This window comes from Gorilla gorilla, chromosome 8, assembly GCF_029281585.2.
Source record: "Gorilla gorilla gorilla isolate KB3781 chromosome 8, NHGRI_mGorGor1-v2.1_pri, whole genome shotgun sequence".
In the NCBI taxonomy this organism is placed as follows: Eukaryota; Metazoa; Chordata; class Mammalia; order Primates; family Hominidae; genus Gorilla; species Gorilla gorilla.
This window is the reverse complement of record NC_073232.2, coordinates 10,246,572-10,263,295: the sequence shown is the minus strand read 5'-3', so window position 1 is coordinate 10,263,295 and position 16,724 is coordinate 10,246,572. Positions and strand designations below refer to the sequence as shown.

The window sequence follows — 16,724 nt, the reverse complement described above, 5'->3', positions numbered from 1 at the left end:
CCATTTCTAATTTAATTGTTTATTTTTGCTGATAAGTTTTGAGAGTTCTTTGTGTAGTCTAGACACTAGTTCTTTGTCAGGCAAGTGAGTTGCAGATATTTCCTCGCAGTTTATGGCTTGTTGTTCATCCCTTTAAGGCAATCTTCCACAGAATGAAAGCTTTCCATTTTGATGAAATCCATTTCTTCCATTTTTCCTTTTATGGATGGTGCTTTTGGTATCGAGTCTAAGATATCTTCATCTTGCTCTAGATCCCAAAGATTTTCTCCTTTATTTTTTCCTAAAAGTTTTATAGTTTACGTCTGTGGTCTACTTTTAGTTACTTTTGTATAAGATTTTGTATAAGACATGGAGATGTGGGATTTACAGTTTACTTTTCTTTTTTAAGGCTGTGTTTCCTCCACTGAATTACCTTTGTACCTTTACTGGGTTCTCTATTCTGCTCTATGGACCCATGCATCCGTCCATCCACCAACATCACACGATCAATTACTTTAGCTATAGAATAAACCTTAATATTCAGTAGAGTGATTCCTTCCACTTTATTCTCCTTTTTCAAAAAGTTGGCATTTCAGTTATTCTAGGACTTAAACATTTATATACATATTTTAGAATAAGCTTGTCTATGTCAAACAAAATATTTGCTGGTGTTTTGTTAAGAATTGCACCAAACTATAGGTCAATTTTGGAATAATTGACATTTCTTTTATTTCAGTCTTCCAATCTGTGCATACGGCATGTCTCTCTATTAATTTAGGTCTTCTTTGATTTTTTTGTCAGAATTTTGTAATTTTCGTCATACATATCCTAACAGTGTTTTTTTTTTTTTACAATTTCAAAGTATCCCATAGAATCTGTGAAGTATGATGAAGAGGATGATGACAATATTAACTAAAATTTAGATAGCCTTCCTCAGATTCAGACGCAGTTCTGAATGTATTACTGTGTTAATTCATTTCACAAAACAAAAAGGGCTTTCCTCCTTTACTAACGTTCAATACTTTTTGAAATTCTGATATACTTTTTAAAAACTTTCCACTAACCAACCAAAGAAGGGTACTGTTTTCCTGATTCTAACAACACCGTTGTAGTAAGTGTATCAGAGTAGTGTCAGCTTTCTCCTGCTGCCAAATGTGGTACAGAAAGTTGAATCAAATCTGTTCCAAGTATGGGCTACTGATGCCATCTTATTTATGTACATCATGAAAAAGAGAGCAATTACATTAACTTGAATTTTGAAATAATTTAAAATTATACACCTAATGCCAAATGTTTTTTCTTTAAGTAACTTGGGTAGAAATAATTATAAATGCCATACCTTTTCTTCTTGAATAGAATGTATCAAGTATAACATTTTTTTCTAGACCTTCCATTCTTCTGGGCATAGAAGATAATATTGTATTACAGTGGGTGATCTGTCAATGGCTCTTATGATCTGTCAATTTTCTATTTTTCCTTCACTTAATGTCTCCAAATGGCCAAATGGCTTAAATTCCCTTGCCTGTTTTGTGAATATTGTGTTCTCCTTCCTCAGTATTAGCCTCATAGGTATCATCTCTTCTTTTCTCATCATCCTCCAATCTGGTAAATCTCCCTAAACTACCTAGATTAATCGCCACATTGCCTAAACCAAAGACCTCTGTAGTAAGTCGTGAAGAAATCTAACTCAAATACTCAGTTTGGAGAATTAGAAGAAGTACAAGGAGAGAGACAGAAGGTGAGAGCAGCATTTGAATTTAAACTAGAGTCCACCTTGCTCTGAAGCCTGGGCTTTTTCTTCCATCCTATACTGAGTTTTTTGAAAAAGACAAAATAGTTCCCAAGACATGGTTCTTAACAAATGGGCTGAGTCCTTTCTACCAACAGAAAGTGCCCGTCCGAAATTATATCCATCTCTCCCATCACCTCTCACCAGGCTTCAAGGGCTTCATTAAAAACACAGTGAGGAATGTTGAATCCTGCAGTTTCTCTGCCCTGAGTTATTTAGAAATATCACCAGGTACCAACTGGTGTCTCCTGAGTCCAGGGCTGGGTGCTCAGAGGAGGGAGGAGGAGGCAGGATGGAAACAATGCAGAGGGAGCATTTCTGTGTCTTCTGTGGCTCTCATCCCTCACCGAGAACCCAAAGTCCTCCCCAGAGCCTCTCTCCTCCCCTCCTCATTCGTGCTCCCTTCCTCTCTCTTCCCCTTCCCAATCAACTGTGGGACACACATGCCCACAGGCAGGAATGATGTCCATGGAACCTACCTAGCCTCCTTCCTTCTACATTAGAGTACAGGGCTTACCAACCCATGCATTTTCAACCTAGACAAAAGCCCTCATAGCTGGGAAATTCTCCCTGGAACAGAGTATGATGCTTTGTTTAAGAGAAGGAGGATATTAAAATAGTAGCATCAGTAGCATGGTGGCTCACACCTCTAATCCCAACGCTTTGGGAGGCTGAGGTGAGAGGATTGTTTAAGGCAGGGAATTTGAGACCAGCCTGGGCAACATAATGAGACCCCCATCTCTACAAAAAAATTTGAAAATATTAGCAGGGCGCAGTGATGAGCACTTTTAGTCCCAGCTACTCAGGAGGCTGAGGCGGGAGGATCACTTGAGCCCAGGAGTTCAAAGCTGCTGTGAGCTAGGATCGTGTCACTGCACTCCAGCCTGGGAGACAGCAAGACCCTGTCTCTAAAAAATAAAAATTAAAAGTTAGTAGCATACTTCTGTATCTGAGGATGGCAGGCAGTGCAGTCACCTTTGCTCTCAATGGGCTGTTTTCAGGCCGGATAGGCGGGGATCTTCCGGATGAGGACAACATCATGGGCTTGCTCTCTGCAAGAGAGAAGAGGTGATTTCCATGAGGCAAGATTTGGACAGTGCTTCTGCAAAGTGTGCAGGAGGAGAGATCTGTATGACACCATCATATGGGGAGAACTATAAAGAGCCAATGGGATGGATTTGGGTTCCAAATTATTTACATTGGTTTTTAACTACAGAGTCATATGGTACCTCAGTATGACAGATGGAAGTCAGAATGAAACCTGTTGTTTAGGTTGTAGGAACTTTACATTCTAATGTCATTAGAACATTTCACAGTAAAATATGTTCCCACTGAACAATGAATCCCAATGACCCTGTGCTGCCACAGGCTCTGAATCTGGGCCAGTTCAGTTCTGTTTACAATTACAATACGGCACTGCACATCCACAATGCCCCACCTCCAAAATGTTTTATTACAGTGCTTAAAAAACAGGAAGAGGCATTTTATCATTTGCCTGCCAGCCCATTGTATTCTAATATTTTTTTCTTAAGGAATTATTTTATCGTCTGCCTTTTATTTTGTAGCTCACCACATCATCTCTCATTATAGAAAAATAGGACCAACAGACTGACAGCAAATCTCAGCATCGCTGTTCTCTGGCAGAAGGACAGCTATAAAATCAACACCAAAGCTACCAAATAATTCATTGTGGAAAAATTCTCACTTTGCAGATAGTTGTTAAATTGTATATATTATGACTAAGAATTATCTGATACACCATGGTCCAGTGTTTTTCTTAGCCTGAGAGGGGGCACTTTGCCTTCACCAAGGAGATACCCTAAGACGTGAAATTGAGGTCTTGCCTGAGCTCAGATACTGGCCTCCTCAGTAAGCCCAACACCCCTAAAATCAAAGTGACATCTAAATGGTGTGATTTGAAAGATGCTAGATACCAGACCCTAAATCTCGATGATCTATTTGGACAAATCACTGCCTTCACCCTTTTAAAATTCACATACTTTTGGGGAGCCCTACTTTGCTATGTTAAAGACAATGATGTTTATTGAGACTCACTCCATTCTCCATAGCACATCATGGGACACCAGAATGGCAAGAAGCATCCTACCAGCCTCATGGGAGGGACTCAACTTCAATGCATGCTTTCCATTTGAATGGGAGCGGTTGGGCGGCTGGAGGCCACTGTGAGTCTGAGGATGGAGGCAAGATGTGAAGATGCTGGAATGAGAAACGGGAAGGGAGTAGTAAGAGGTGAGCTGAGGCCTGGTCTACATGAGCATAGCCCCAGTGTTGTAGAGGGTGAGGGTAGTGTTATGTGCACACACTGCTGGTGGGCTGCACCTTGCACAAAACAACTTGGCAATGCACACCAATAACTTCAGAAACGTTTATACACATCGGTCCAGTAGTCTCACTGCTGGGAATCCATACAAAGGAAATATTTATATTCATAAGGAAAAGACAACGTGGCGACTCTCTAACTAGCCAGGCATTCAGCTACATCATTACATTTATACTGTCTAATTCCCAGAAGTCATGTTCCAGGAAGTAAGTACAAGAAGCTAAGGTAGGTACTCGGACAGGGCACAGAATGCCTTGGCATTCAAGACAAAGAGGGAAACATGCATTGCATAGTCCCCAACACTCTGTAGAAGGAAAAATGCCAGCTATCCATTCGTCATGGAATAGACTCTTTTCAAGTTCTGATATAAGAAGAATTTGTGCAATGAGTTCTTATCAACCAAGATGTGATTATAATCATTTTGTTTGAGATCCTGCTAATCCACAGTTATTACCTGAATATGTCTTTTATTTTGCTTTTTATTTTGATTATGATGGAGGGTTTTTGATACAGAGAAAATTTTAATTTCCAGGTCATCTATCTGTCAGCTGTATGACTTATCCTTCTGCTTTTATGCTTTGAAAGATCTTCTCCACCCACCCCCAGGAAGTTTGGTAAACATTCATGTTTGCTCTTTTGTGCTATTTTTCTGTTTTATTCTACCTACCTGTAATACATCTTGAGGTATGATCCACAGGCAAGATCATGCTTGCTTGTGGCAGTCGGCCTAGAAACCTTTACTGAACTTACTTCCTCATTGTTTTGGGGTGTCCCTGCTCTTATACTATATGCTGTATCTCTGTGTGTAAGGAAGTCTGTTCCTAAGACACCAGCCCCATCCTATAGATCTGGCCTTATTCTTCACTCTGTTTTCATCACTGTCACAATGTGGCATGGGTCAGCATCTGAGTAGGTCACATGTCCCACTTACTCTGAGCTCCTTGAATCTTTTTTTATCATCTCCAGCCAGGATTTTGGATGGAGTTATAAGCAGATGACAGAAATTTAGGCCGCTGGCCACATTCATAAGCCTTTGGAGCACGGTCCATCTACCCTGGGTCATTTTCTGCTGGAACAGATGCCTGTCTGGAGGCTGGCAGACCCTTTACCCACCACGGGAATTTGTGGGGTGTGATCTGACAGATGCTTTCTCCAGTGGAGATGTGGGAACTAGATTATTCCAGCTGTGGCCAACACAGTAACGAGAGATTCCCACACTCCCCGATATTCCTTCTGACAGGGACAAATTATACTTTGACAACACTTCAGAGGTCACAGAAGGCCTTCCCAAACACAGTCTCAAGCAGCCTTTCTATCAATGCTGAGTTGAATGAGCAAGTATTGTTGCCCCCACTTGTACATGAGGACAGCAATGCCCAGAGAGATCAGGTGGAATCTGAACCCCAGCACTCTGCGATTATGTGTGCACTGAGAAATCCACAAAGGCATGGATGAATAATAAATAAATGAATCCAAGCCACTCCCCACACCAGGAATGCAAATGGTACTGCTTGTTTCTAGCGAATGGTCTGGCTTTCCCACATCCCTCCGGCCCAGCCCATGATCTCTCTCACTCCTGCATGGTTCTCAAATTCTGCAGGGAGCTGTCAGTGTTTGAATTTAAAGGGAGCTTCTAGTATCTTATGGGCTGTAAGAGGTTGCGAAAATAAACAAATGGTACCAAATCGTACCATGATGGGCTTTACCACGTTCCTGTTACAGGATCCATCACCTGTGACTACATGCTTCTCTGCAGGTGGATTTTTTTCTCTTTTGATTGATTGTGTTACTGTGAAACTAATAATAAATAGTAGAAACTGACATAGATTTTACAGTGTCTAACAAAAGTATAGTATATTCTTCACCATCTTAAATTGCCCAGCTATGCAGAATGCAGGTTTATAAGTGGCCAACACTTCACACCCAGTCAGAGGAGACAGGGCCTTCTCCTAATGTTAATGTTTTTATAGATCAGGGTCCAGCAGTTACCTGGCACTCACACCAGGGATTGAGGGAGGGTCGAGTAAAGGGGCACTGGCAGGGAGTAGGCAGGCTTTAGGGAAGGGACGGGATGGGTACCAAGCTCAAGATGGGAAGGCTGGGGTGCAGAGAGGCAGCCATGTGTCCAGCCACCCCTCCAAGCTGGGCCCCCAGTGGAGGGGCGTGGCCGGCCCACAGAGACCAGAGCCACACAAAGTGACCCACTCCCCCAGGCCTACCCCTGCCTGTGCCCCCTGCTGATGGGCTTTTGGGGGACCCAGGGGCACGGAGCCCTCAGTACTGCCCAAGGAGTGAGAGAGGCAGATGGATGCACCAGCAACATCAGGGAATTGGACTTACCCCAAAAACATTTCCAACTCCTGCACCAAACCCAAACCAGAAGACCGCGCCTAAGAAAGGGATGTCTTCCCAGAAGTGATCTTGTTTATATAAAGACTCTCCCGGAGCCATCAAAACTAAATCATGTTCACTTAAATGTTTAATAATTTCCCTTCACCAAAAATTAAAAAATTATGTGAAACCCTCAGTGTTCTAGAAAAATCCGTACAACAACTTACGAAGACAATCGACTATGCCTGTCAGGCTCGTGGAGATTATGGGATGTTTTGTAATTATGCTTGGGATTATGCCTGATTATGTAAGTGATATTCAGTGATTAAGTCTCAGGGAACATTATCTGGTACAAGGTATAGAAGGTACGGCATAATAATAATTTTTAAATTATGTCTGCCTGCCTCCATTCATTTTTTTCTAATATAAGTAAGACTTTAAGCACAAGTGAGGAAACTAAAAAACATAAAAATCGGCTAAAATAAAAAGTGAAGCAGAGCAAGGCTGTCAGCAAAAACATACCGGAAGGGAGGGGCCTACGCCACAGCCTTTCTAAAAATGGAATTATTTTATTTTGCCACGGCAGTGCCCATAAAAATGATTTTTCCTTCCAGCCTGAGCAGTGGCAGCTCAAGAGGAAATGGACCAGATCTTAGACCGGGGGTTTAACTGGGAGAAAAATGTCCAGGCTGCGTTTTGCACACAAGCATGCACAGACACACGCACACAAAACTGCAACCTTGTGCCTCCGGAGTGAAGAGCTAAGCACATCACTCATTCACGGAAAAATGATGGGAAAATCTATCATTTTAGTATTTCCTTCTCAGGGCAAAATTCAATGAAAATCTAGTTAAGTTTTAGCCAAATGGCATTTTCATTAATGCAAAATAAAGACTTTGAAAGCAGCCTTGTCACTTTATAGCCAGGCCAGTGCACATGGAGTGTGGGGAGGGCACAGCAATAGAGGGCCCTGCTTCTGCGAGATTCTCAGGGCTTTGTGCTGTTTTGTGATCTAATAAGTACTGCTCTGAATACATAGGATTTACAGTTGTACCATTTTTTAAACAATCCTATTCCGGGTAGGAGGAAAATCAATGACTCCCAGAATGACTGGGATTATTTTAGATCAAACCAAAAAGGGGACTCTGGAAAATAATGAGGCCAGCACAGGGCGTGCACCGTGGCCGACACTGCCATCAGCACCTTGCACGTTGCCACTCACAGGAGTCCTGCAGCAACCCCACAAGGCAAGGGCTGCGACAAGGCCACGTTATGGGCGAGGAAGCTGGGCGAGGCGAGCCTGGATTCAGGGAAGCCGCCATCGCCACGGCAGAGCAGGGCCCAAGCCCAGCAGCCTGGCACCATCCACTCCCTTCCCTGCTGTGTGATGCCGCCTGTCACAGGGATGTGGGAGCTGACTCGGAAGGGGAAATGAACTCACTTCAAAAATTAAACGGCAAGTGGGAGCATCTCTGCTGCCCCATCTGAGCAAGAAGGAAATTAAGAACTGCAAAGTTCACACTCAGTCTTTAAAAAAATTAAACTTTTAACATTAATTGCTCCTGAACATTTGTGAGTGCCCAAAATCCTGACATAAAAGCTTTAATTTCTATGCAAAGCAGATAGGATGATTGAGTTATAATTAAAATGGTAATTATACCCTTAATGCTCCATATTTGACTTTTCAAAAAACTGTTATGCTCCAAGAAAAGCTATTTAAAGATCAGAGGAAAATGTTTGAAAATGAATGTATTCAAGACATTTTAAATCTTTTAAAATCCAGTTATTGATTTTTACATGCTTTCAAGTGTAGTCTAAAACATTTTCTTCATTTATTTTGGTCGATGGAAATAATAAAAAATCATTGGAACGTGAAAAGCTTAAATGAAGGCAATATTCTGGAGGCTGATATTTAACGTGGTAAATATTTGAGATGCTGGGGCATAGGGAAGGGGCGTCTTCACCTGCATAGGGGCCCCTCAGAGCCCCTCCCTGGAAGGCCAGGGTAGGGCCCACTGTGGGAGCAACCACGGCACCTCCCTGCCTGGCTTCCGAGGAGCCCCTCTGAGCTTGAGCCCTACAAATATGACATTTCCTTTGATCCCTCATTGACTGTTTAGAATTAAAAAAGAACACCTAAAGCTATAAATCAAATGTCAGGTGCAGCAGTCTAGTGGAACCATATCAATATTTCATGATGTATGGCTTGCTGGGAGGCTTGGAAACATCAGCCATGCCAAACGCCGCGCTCAGGACGCTTTGCGCTCACTCAGCTGTGCTGGGTGCCCCAGCAGCAGTCAATGAAGGCGGAAACCGTGGAAGCCATGTGCGCTGGCTGGGGCTGATGCAGAGGCCCAGGAGCCCCTGCAGACCCTCACCCTGTCACCTGCAGCACCTGGTGCCTGGCTCGGCTCTTCCGGAGCTGCCTCCTGATCTCTCCCTGCAAGCCCCCACCCCACTGAGGGGAAGAAGAGTCTGCACCAACGCAAATCTTCCCTGGCCTCCCCTCCTAACCACTTTCCCAAACTCCCAGAGAGACTCGGTGGGGAGAGGAACTCAGGGCTCCCTGCCCAGGACCCCTTAACTGTACCCTACTTCCTCATGTTGGAACCTCCGGGAGGCTTCTCTCCGTGAGAAGGGTGATGATCAGGAAGGGGTGGAAAGTGCAGCTGACACCCTCTGCGTGAACTTCCCTGTTCCCATTAGGATAATAAAATAAATTCTGGGGAATTTTACACCAACAGTGAAATATCTAAGGCCAGAGAGGGCCTTGAGTTCACTCTGAACACCACAGTGTTCAGAGCAGCCCAGGTGCAGGCATCCGAGGCCATGTTCCTCCTGGAGAGCCGCTGAAGCTTTCAGACATCTGGGAGCACTTTTGTTGCTTCTGTTTGGGTCGTGTCTAACAGAGATGCTCTCAGGCGCCCCTCTCCCATCAGGTGGTTGGCAGACTATCATCACATCTTGGGCACCTCAGACTCAGCTCTGCACCTTCGCATGCCGTATTTGAGACCCTCCTGCGAAACCCTAAGCTCAGGTCTGTCACCTGGGTCAGAAGCGGCCGGAAGGCCAGGGCAAGTGTGGGAAGAGGTCTCCCTGGAGGCCGGGCAGCGGGGAGGATGGAGGGGCACTAGCCGTGGAAGGGCCGATGTGGGAAGGAAGAGGTGGACCAGGAGGAGGAGGAGGAGGAGGAAGAAGGACTGGCTGCAGGGACAGACCAGGGAGGGCAGGGCCCGTCTGCTGACTTAGGGCCCCCAGCTATAGTCTGTCTGGCTTTGCTTCTCATAAGGGACTTCCTAGGAGGACGGGGCAAGTAGAGCCCAGCTGTGGGCAGGGCTGGTGACCTGCGAGGGGAGATGTCGTTACTGAAAGGGAGGCGGCTGCAGAGAAACCTTCTCAGCTCTGCTGGGGAGCAGGTGTTGATGGTTGGCAGCTCTCCTCTTGGTGGTTTTCAAAACAATTGTGATGGTTCCTAGAGCAATGGGAAGACAGAGTTCAAAATAAGAATCCAGAATGTCAGATTCCTAAGTGAGTAGGTCCTAAGGCCAAGGCCGATGTCTCCAAGCCTCGGGTCCACAGGGCTCCTGAGCTGTGGCACGGGCTGTGTGGCTTCCACGACTGCCTCTCCTTCCTCAAGAGTGGAGGCTGGAGATTGCCCTGCAGAATGTTCCAAGTGACTGGTTTTCAGACATAGTGAGTTTCAGAACTATTACTAGTTAGCAAAAGACATGGTGTGGGTGTTTGGCATTGCCAGCTGGCTGCAGGAGGACGCTGGGAGGCAGGACCCACAGCCACAGGCATTTGGGAGTCCATACAACCTCAGAAGGAAGGTTGATGCAAGCATGTTTCTGTGAAACCTTTGCACAATGGAAGTTTGCACTGTGCAGGCAAGGCCCCTCGATTAACTTGGATGGGTGTGCAGGTGTCTTCTCTGTGGTGTGTGTGGCCACTGTGGTTCTCCCAGCCTCCCTCTGACCAAGGGCAGGAAACCATCTTGGCTGGGCAGAGGTAACCCTGTGCCCTGTTTTAGTTGTGTTTCCCGTTATCCCAGGAGGTGGTGCCTCACAGTGGCTGGCTCTGCTGTGGAAGCATTGGTGCTTTCTGTGAGCAGGGACTCTTGTCACTACAATTGGCCCACACTTGAAAGGGACAGTCGCTGGTGAATGGCAGAGACACATTTTGGAATGGGCAGTCCCAGTTCCACCGCTTAGTTCCCAGTGCCTGGCACTCAGGCCTCATGAACATTCTGCCATCTGTCGTCCACTGTGGGGACCCCCTGGCAGGCAGCAGGACACCCCTGGCTGTGGAAGGCCCGAGGAGTGGCGTTGGGGGACAGGTGGAAGGGGCATCTTTCAGAAGTTCAGGCCACAGCTCTGAGTCACTTCAGAGACACTCAGGGCCCATCCCCCTTCATCCTTCTCCCCAAAGCTGTCCCCCAATGGGCCCTCCCCCACACAGATAAGACCCTGAGACCCTGAACTCACCTGGGCACACCCACCCTGCTCCACGGCTGGTTCCTGGCTCTCACCAGGCCTTCAGCAGATGCTTGTTGAGGAATGGATGAACGGCCCCAACTGTATCATTGGATGTAAAGGCCGAAGAATTCCAAATGACGTTCTGGCCTCTGGTCAGGTGAAATGGTGAGAAAACCCCAAGATCATATCTTCCCACCCCTCTCCTGCCGCCCTCTTGTGTCCACTCCATCCCCCACCATCTATAAAAAGATGGCAAAAGACACAAAATAGAAGACACAAAAGCTCAGTGCAGCAATGGCTGTGCCCAGCCTCATGGGCAGAGGGGTCACAGGCACAGGTATCTGGAACAGAGCACTGCATGGCAGCTGTGTGCAGCATGGCAGTGACACCTCCGCAGAGGAAAGACAGGCAGGAAAGGAAGGCCAGGTTTGGACCCTGGTTCCCACCTGCCCATGCGGGTTGGGCAGGTGCCTCACCTCCCTGCGTCTTTTTCCTCCTCTCTAAATGGGAAACGTGGCAGCGCCTACCTCAAAGGGTTACTGTGACAGCCAAAGGGAGATGTGCATGCTTATCACCGCACCTGGAGTGAAATTATAAACAACTGGTAAACTTGGCTCTCTTCACAATGACTCCAGAAATGAGAAATCAGGAGAGATGTCCTGGAGACAGGGAACTTCAGGTGGTCTTTGAAATCTGTTCAGTGTTGAAGCCAAAATGTGATGAAGTGAAGAGAAACACACATTCAGGCCACAGCAGAATAACTGAACCTGGCTGCATCAGCCTCAGAGCCAGCCTGGGGCCTGCCAGGGGCTCACTCTGACCTGGAGGTGGCCACAGGGGCTGCTGGAAGAAGGTATGGCTGTTGCCCTTTCTTCCAGAAAGTGCATCCCCCACACCCTGGTGGAAGCTGCATCCCCCACTGCGTCTCTGGTGCAGGCCAGCCAGCACCCACCCAGGTTTGCATGCTCCAAGGAGAGGAAGAAGCAAGAGTCAGTGAAACTTGCCACCTGCAAATCCAGGACACTGCAAGCCAGAAAGTTATTTTTCTGTTCCATTTCACCTCCAAGCTGAATTATTGATTTTAATACTTTATTTTCACATGAGTTTATTTGAGCGACAGATGCTACTCCGGTAGTGCTCGTGAAGCAGAAATGAGACTCTGGTAATTAAGGATTCCATCCTGAGTCCGCAGGTACCAGGAGGATTAGGCTGCTCACTTCAGTGAGTACAGACTCTCAGGGATTAGGACACAGACTCAATCATTCCTTCCACTTTCCTAAATTACACTTACATTCTCAGGGAGGCTTAAGATCCAGCCCATTGGCTCCAGAAAGAGCTTCATTTAACTACGCTTCCATCATCATAGGGTGGAGATGGTAGCTTGGGCGCCAGCTTGAGGAACAAGCATCCAAGTAGCAGTGACAGGGGTCCCAGTGGGAGATAGAAGAAGCAAGGTCTTTGCTGGAACCCAGGGCTGACAGAACTGAGCGGATGGTTGAGGAGCTTTGCAGGCTCTCTCCTCACTCAGGGTCTTCATCTATGTGGTGGGGTCTCTATGGAGCAGGCAGGGGAACACTCTAGGCGCCTTGGCCAGGTCTTCACCTATCCTCTGAGTTCAGAGTATCTGAACATGGAAGATGCAGGTGTACTCAGATATTAAACAACAACGTCAGGTGTCTTTTTTTTTTCATTTCCCGGAAGAACCCACTAAGCATTTATTAGAGATGTTTGGGGAGCATCTGAAGGATCGCACCTGTTACCAAACCAGGAGACGCTTCACATGGGCCCCAGCCATTCCCTGCTCCTGGAAAGCCTTTTGTTAGGCTTTTTCCTCCCCAAAAGCCTAAACAAAACTGACACCAGAAACAGAAGTAATGCCATCAGCAGCAGCGCAAGTGCCTGGTGTGGGCACTCAGTCATGTGTGGCAGGGGACAGGACCGGCACCAGCATGGAGCTGGTGTGCCCACCATTCCCCATGGAAGGAGAAATGAGGTTTGCTTGAGATCACACAACTGTTTAAAGGCAACACTTGGATCTACAGTCAGGTCTCCTGAGTGACCTCCATGAGCACTGGTCTTCACGGCTCCACGCTGCCCAGCTCTGGAGCTACTGAGGCTGTCTCAGTCTTCATTTGCCTATAGCCAGATCTAGATTGTGGCAGACCAGTGGCAACATCATGTGAATAATCGAAATCCACATTTACTCCAAAACACACATTTTAGCTATTAAGTTGAAATATACGTAATTTGCATTCTTGTAGGTCAAAATATTGTCACTAAGTTCAACCTTTAACCTCAACTTATTTTTAATCCAAGTTACTGAAAACTACTCCTTGTCTTTACAATCCTGTCTCCTCTTTCCCTGCCTCTTCCCTGGGGAAATGAGAGTCAGAGTGAAACGGGACAGGAGATTGAGGCGCCAGGGGCCTGGAGAGCCTCCTCCCCTCTCCACTTATCCCCGTCCCAACCACAGAGATCCCCTCCAGAGGTACCGTGAGGACCTAGTCCCGACTGGAGCGCAGCAGCCTCCACTGTCACCCCATCACTACCCCCATGCCTGCAACAGTGCCCAGCACCGAGTGGGCTCTCCAGAAATGTCTGCTCAGTAAATTAGTAAAATAATTTGTGTTTGAGGACTTTCACTTCTGGGGCCTCCAGGGCTTAGAAAGTAGGTTTAGATGGATTCTTGTCTCTTCTTCCTCTGTTTTTCTTTCATCCAAGGAATGTTATTCAGAGTCAATGAAGTTTTTCTCGTTGATTCCAACATCTTCATAGGTTAGCAGGAGTGCTGAGCCTCAGTGCCAGCTGCTTCTCCAGGACTGGTGAATATTTTAACATCTGGGAGTGTCTCTCAGTGCCACGCATGGTGGAAGTCAGAAGTTGTACCTCTGCATAAATGCAAACACCTTCAGACTGCTCACTCAGTGTGACAGCAGCACCTGGCACAGTGCTCGGTCCAAAATAGGCCCCATTCAACATCTGATGAGTGACTTAATAAACAAAGCAGCAGGAAATTATAGAGACTTTGGTGAAATCAAGCACTGAGAAGCAGATGAAATTGGAGAATGAAGGATAGAAGTTAAAGGAAACACATGAAGACCCAGAGAGCATGGAAACAAAGGATGAAATTAAACTGGAATCTCAGGGGTGGAAGACGATGAAGATGGAGATTCCAGGTGGAATGATGCGGCCCCAGGTGTGCCCGCAGGTGGCAGTCCACACAGCTGCAGAGACTGGGAACTGAAGGGAACCTCAGGAATGTCCTGAATTAAAATAGGGGCCGGGAGAGCAGCAAATGGGAAGTGGAGAGGTTGCAGTGCTTCATGAGGGAGATGGGCCACACCCCAGAGAGCACCTCCCTCCCATCAAAATCCGGGGCTGACTTCTCCAGCCCCACCAGCCTGGATTCTAGGATCTGAAGACCAGAGCCTAGTGGCTCATCCTGCCTTGCCAGGCCCTGAACCAGGGAGGCTTGTGCTTAGGGGAAATGTTAACATGTAATTATGCTGAAATTTCTGTTGTTGGAATGATAATAATCCGTCCTGGCACATTTCACAAAACTTTTCAAATATTAAACCTAAGCCAGAAACAAACATCCCAGTGGTAGCCACCGGACCTCCCAGGACCACTCACAGGTCTTGCAGAATCCCCATCCTAGGAGCCAGCCCTGGCCCACTAGACAGGCCTCGTGTATCCCAGGGAGAGCTGCCAGTGCATGCCCAGCTGAAAAGGCACTTTCCACAATGACAAGGCCACAGTCGGCATGGAGGATTTTGGTCTATAGGCATGGGGTGAGATTCAGATCAAAGAGTCAGGATCCGCTGAGAGGCAACCTTGCACTCTCCAGCAATGGCACATTTCTTTCTGGATGAAGTTTGGTGCTCAATACCCAACATGACAGGCAATGTTTATCAGTCACCCTCTGGGTATGGAGTCTTGAACCCCCTAGAGGCAACCTCAGACATGTCCCAAATATCATTCCTTCAAGTGCAAATTCCTACAACCCAACACACAAAAATGTCTGTGTGGTTTGCTGTCAGAGGCATGGACTTCGGTTAGTCTAAATATCCATCAGTTAAAGAACTGAATTTTATAAAAAAAATCATTGCCTTTTTGGGGACTTTTCCCCTGTAGGAAATCTTAGGAATCTGATGGAATTTGATCATTGCCAAAATCAACTTTATAAGAAACTGCATCTGTTTATCCTAGAAAACCACTTCTCCAACACTTTTCCAGCTGAGAAAATAAAGTGCTAGAGAAAAATGTGCATTCCATGCTCTATTTATCCTGTCCTTTCTAAAAAAAAAAAATAGAAATAGAGGTAGTCTGTGTTAAAGAGCTCCCTGACCTGCTAATCATCCACAAAAATAAATTCTATGATGGAAAATTAGCTACCTGGAAATGCAAATTAAAGCAATGCTAAGATACCAGTACGAAAACCCAGAACACGGACACCACCAAATGCCAGTGAGGGTGTGGAGCAACAGGAAATTCAGTCGCTGCTGGTGGGAGTGCAAAATGGTGCAGCCACTGTGGAAGACAGCGTGGCAGTTTCTTATGAAACTAAACATACTCTGACCATATGGTTCAGCAATCACACTCCTGGGTCTTTACCCAGATGAATTGAAAATTTGTGTCCACACAGAAAAAGGCACATGGATGTTTACAGTAGCTTTATCATAGTAGCCAAAACATGAAAGCAACGAAAACGCCCTTCAGTAAGCCAGTGGATACACAAACTCTCATCCATCCAGACAATGGAATATGAGTCAGCATTACAAAGAAGTAAGACAGGGAGGAAACGTAAAAGCATATTGCTGAGTGAAATAAGTCCATCCAGAAAGGATACATGTTGTATGATTCCATCTACAGGACATTCTGGAAAAGGCAAGACCATGGAGACAGTGGAATGATCAGGGGCTACCAGGGGCTGGAGGAAGGAGGGCTGAGTAGGTGGAGCACAGGGGATTTTAGGGCAGGGAAACTGCTCTGTGTGTACTACAGTGGGAGATACTTTTTTTTTTTAATTTATTTATTTTTATTATACTTTAAGTTTTAGGGTACATGTGCACATTTTGCAGGTTAGTTACATATGTATACATGTGCCATGCTGGTGTGCTGCACCCACTAACTCGTCATCTAGCATTAGGTATATCTCCCAGTGCTATCCCTCCCCCCTCCCCCCACCCCACAACAGTCCCCAGAGTGTGATGTTCCCCTTCCTGTGTCCATGTGATCTCATTGTTCAATTCCCACCCATGAGTGAGAATATGCGGTGTTTGGTTTATTCTTGCGATAGTTTACTGAGAATGATGATTTCCAGTTTCATCCATGTCCCTACAAAGGACATGAACTCATCATTTTTTATGGCTGCATAGTATTCCATGGTGTATATGTGCCACATTTTCTTAATCCAGTCTATCATTGTTGGACATTTGGGTTGGTTCCAAGTCTTTGCTATTGTGAATAATGCCGCAATAAACATACGTGTGCAGGTGTCTTTATAGCAGCATGATTTATAGTCCTTTGGGTATATACCCAGTAATGGGATGGCTGGGTCAAATGGTATTTCTAGTTCTAGATCCCTGAGGAATCGCCACACTGACTTCCACAATGGTTGAACTAGTTTACAGTCCCACCAACAGTGTAAAAGTGTTCCTATTTCTCCACATCCTCTCCAGCACCTGTTGTTTCCTGACTTTTTAATGATTGCCATTCTAACTGGTTCACGTGAGATGGTATCTCATTGTGGGTTTGATTTGCATTTCTCTGATGGCCAGTGATGGTGAGCATTTTTTCATGTGGTTTT

At 45.9% G+C, this 16,724-nt stretch overlaps 1 protein-coding gene and 1 long non-coding RNA gene across 3 annotated transcripts in view; both read left to right on the top strand.

Moving 5' to 3' along the window:
- The window catches only part of ADARB2 (adenosine deaminase RNA specific B2 (inactive)), a 547,987-nt gene that overhangs the window by 406,343 nt on the left and 124,920 nt on the right, over positions 1 to 16,724 (top strand). The gene's annotated exons all lie outside the window — the stretch shown is intronic.
- On the top strand, positions 1,467 to 4,724 carry LOC129525110 (uncharacterized). Its single transcript, XR_008669185.2, has 3 exons — positions 1,467 to 1,717; positions 3,838 to 4,018; positions 4,642 to 4,724. It is a non-coding gene; the product is annotated as an uncharacterized lncRNA (long non-coding RNA).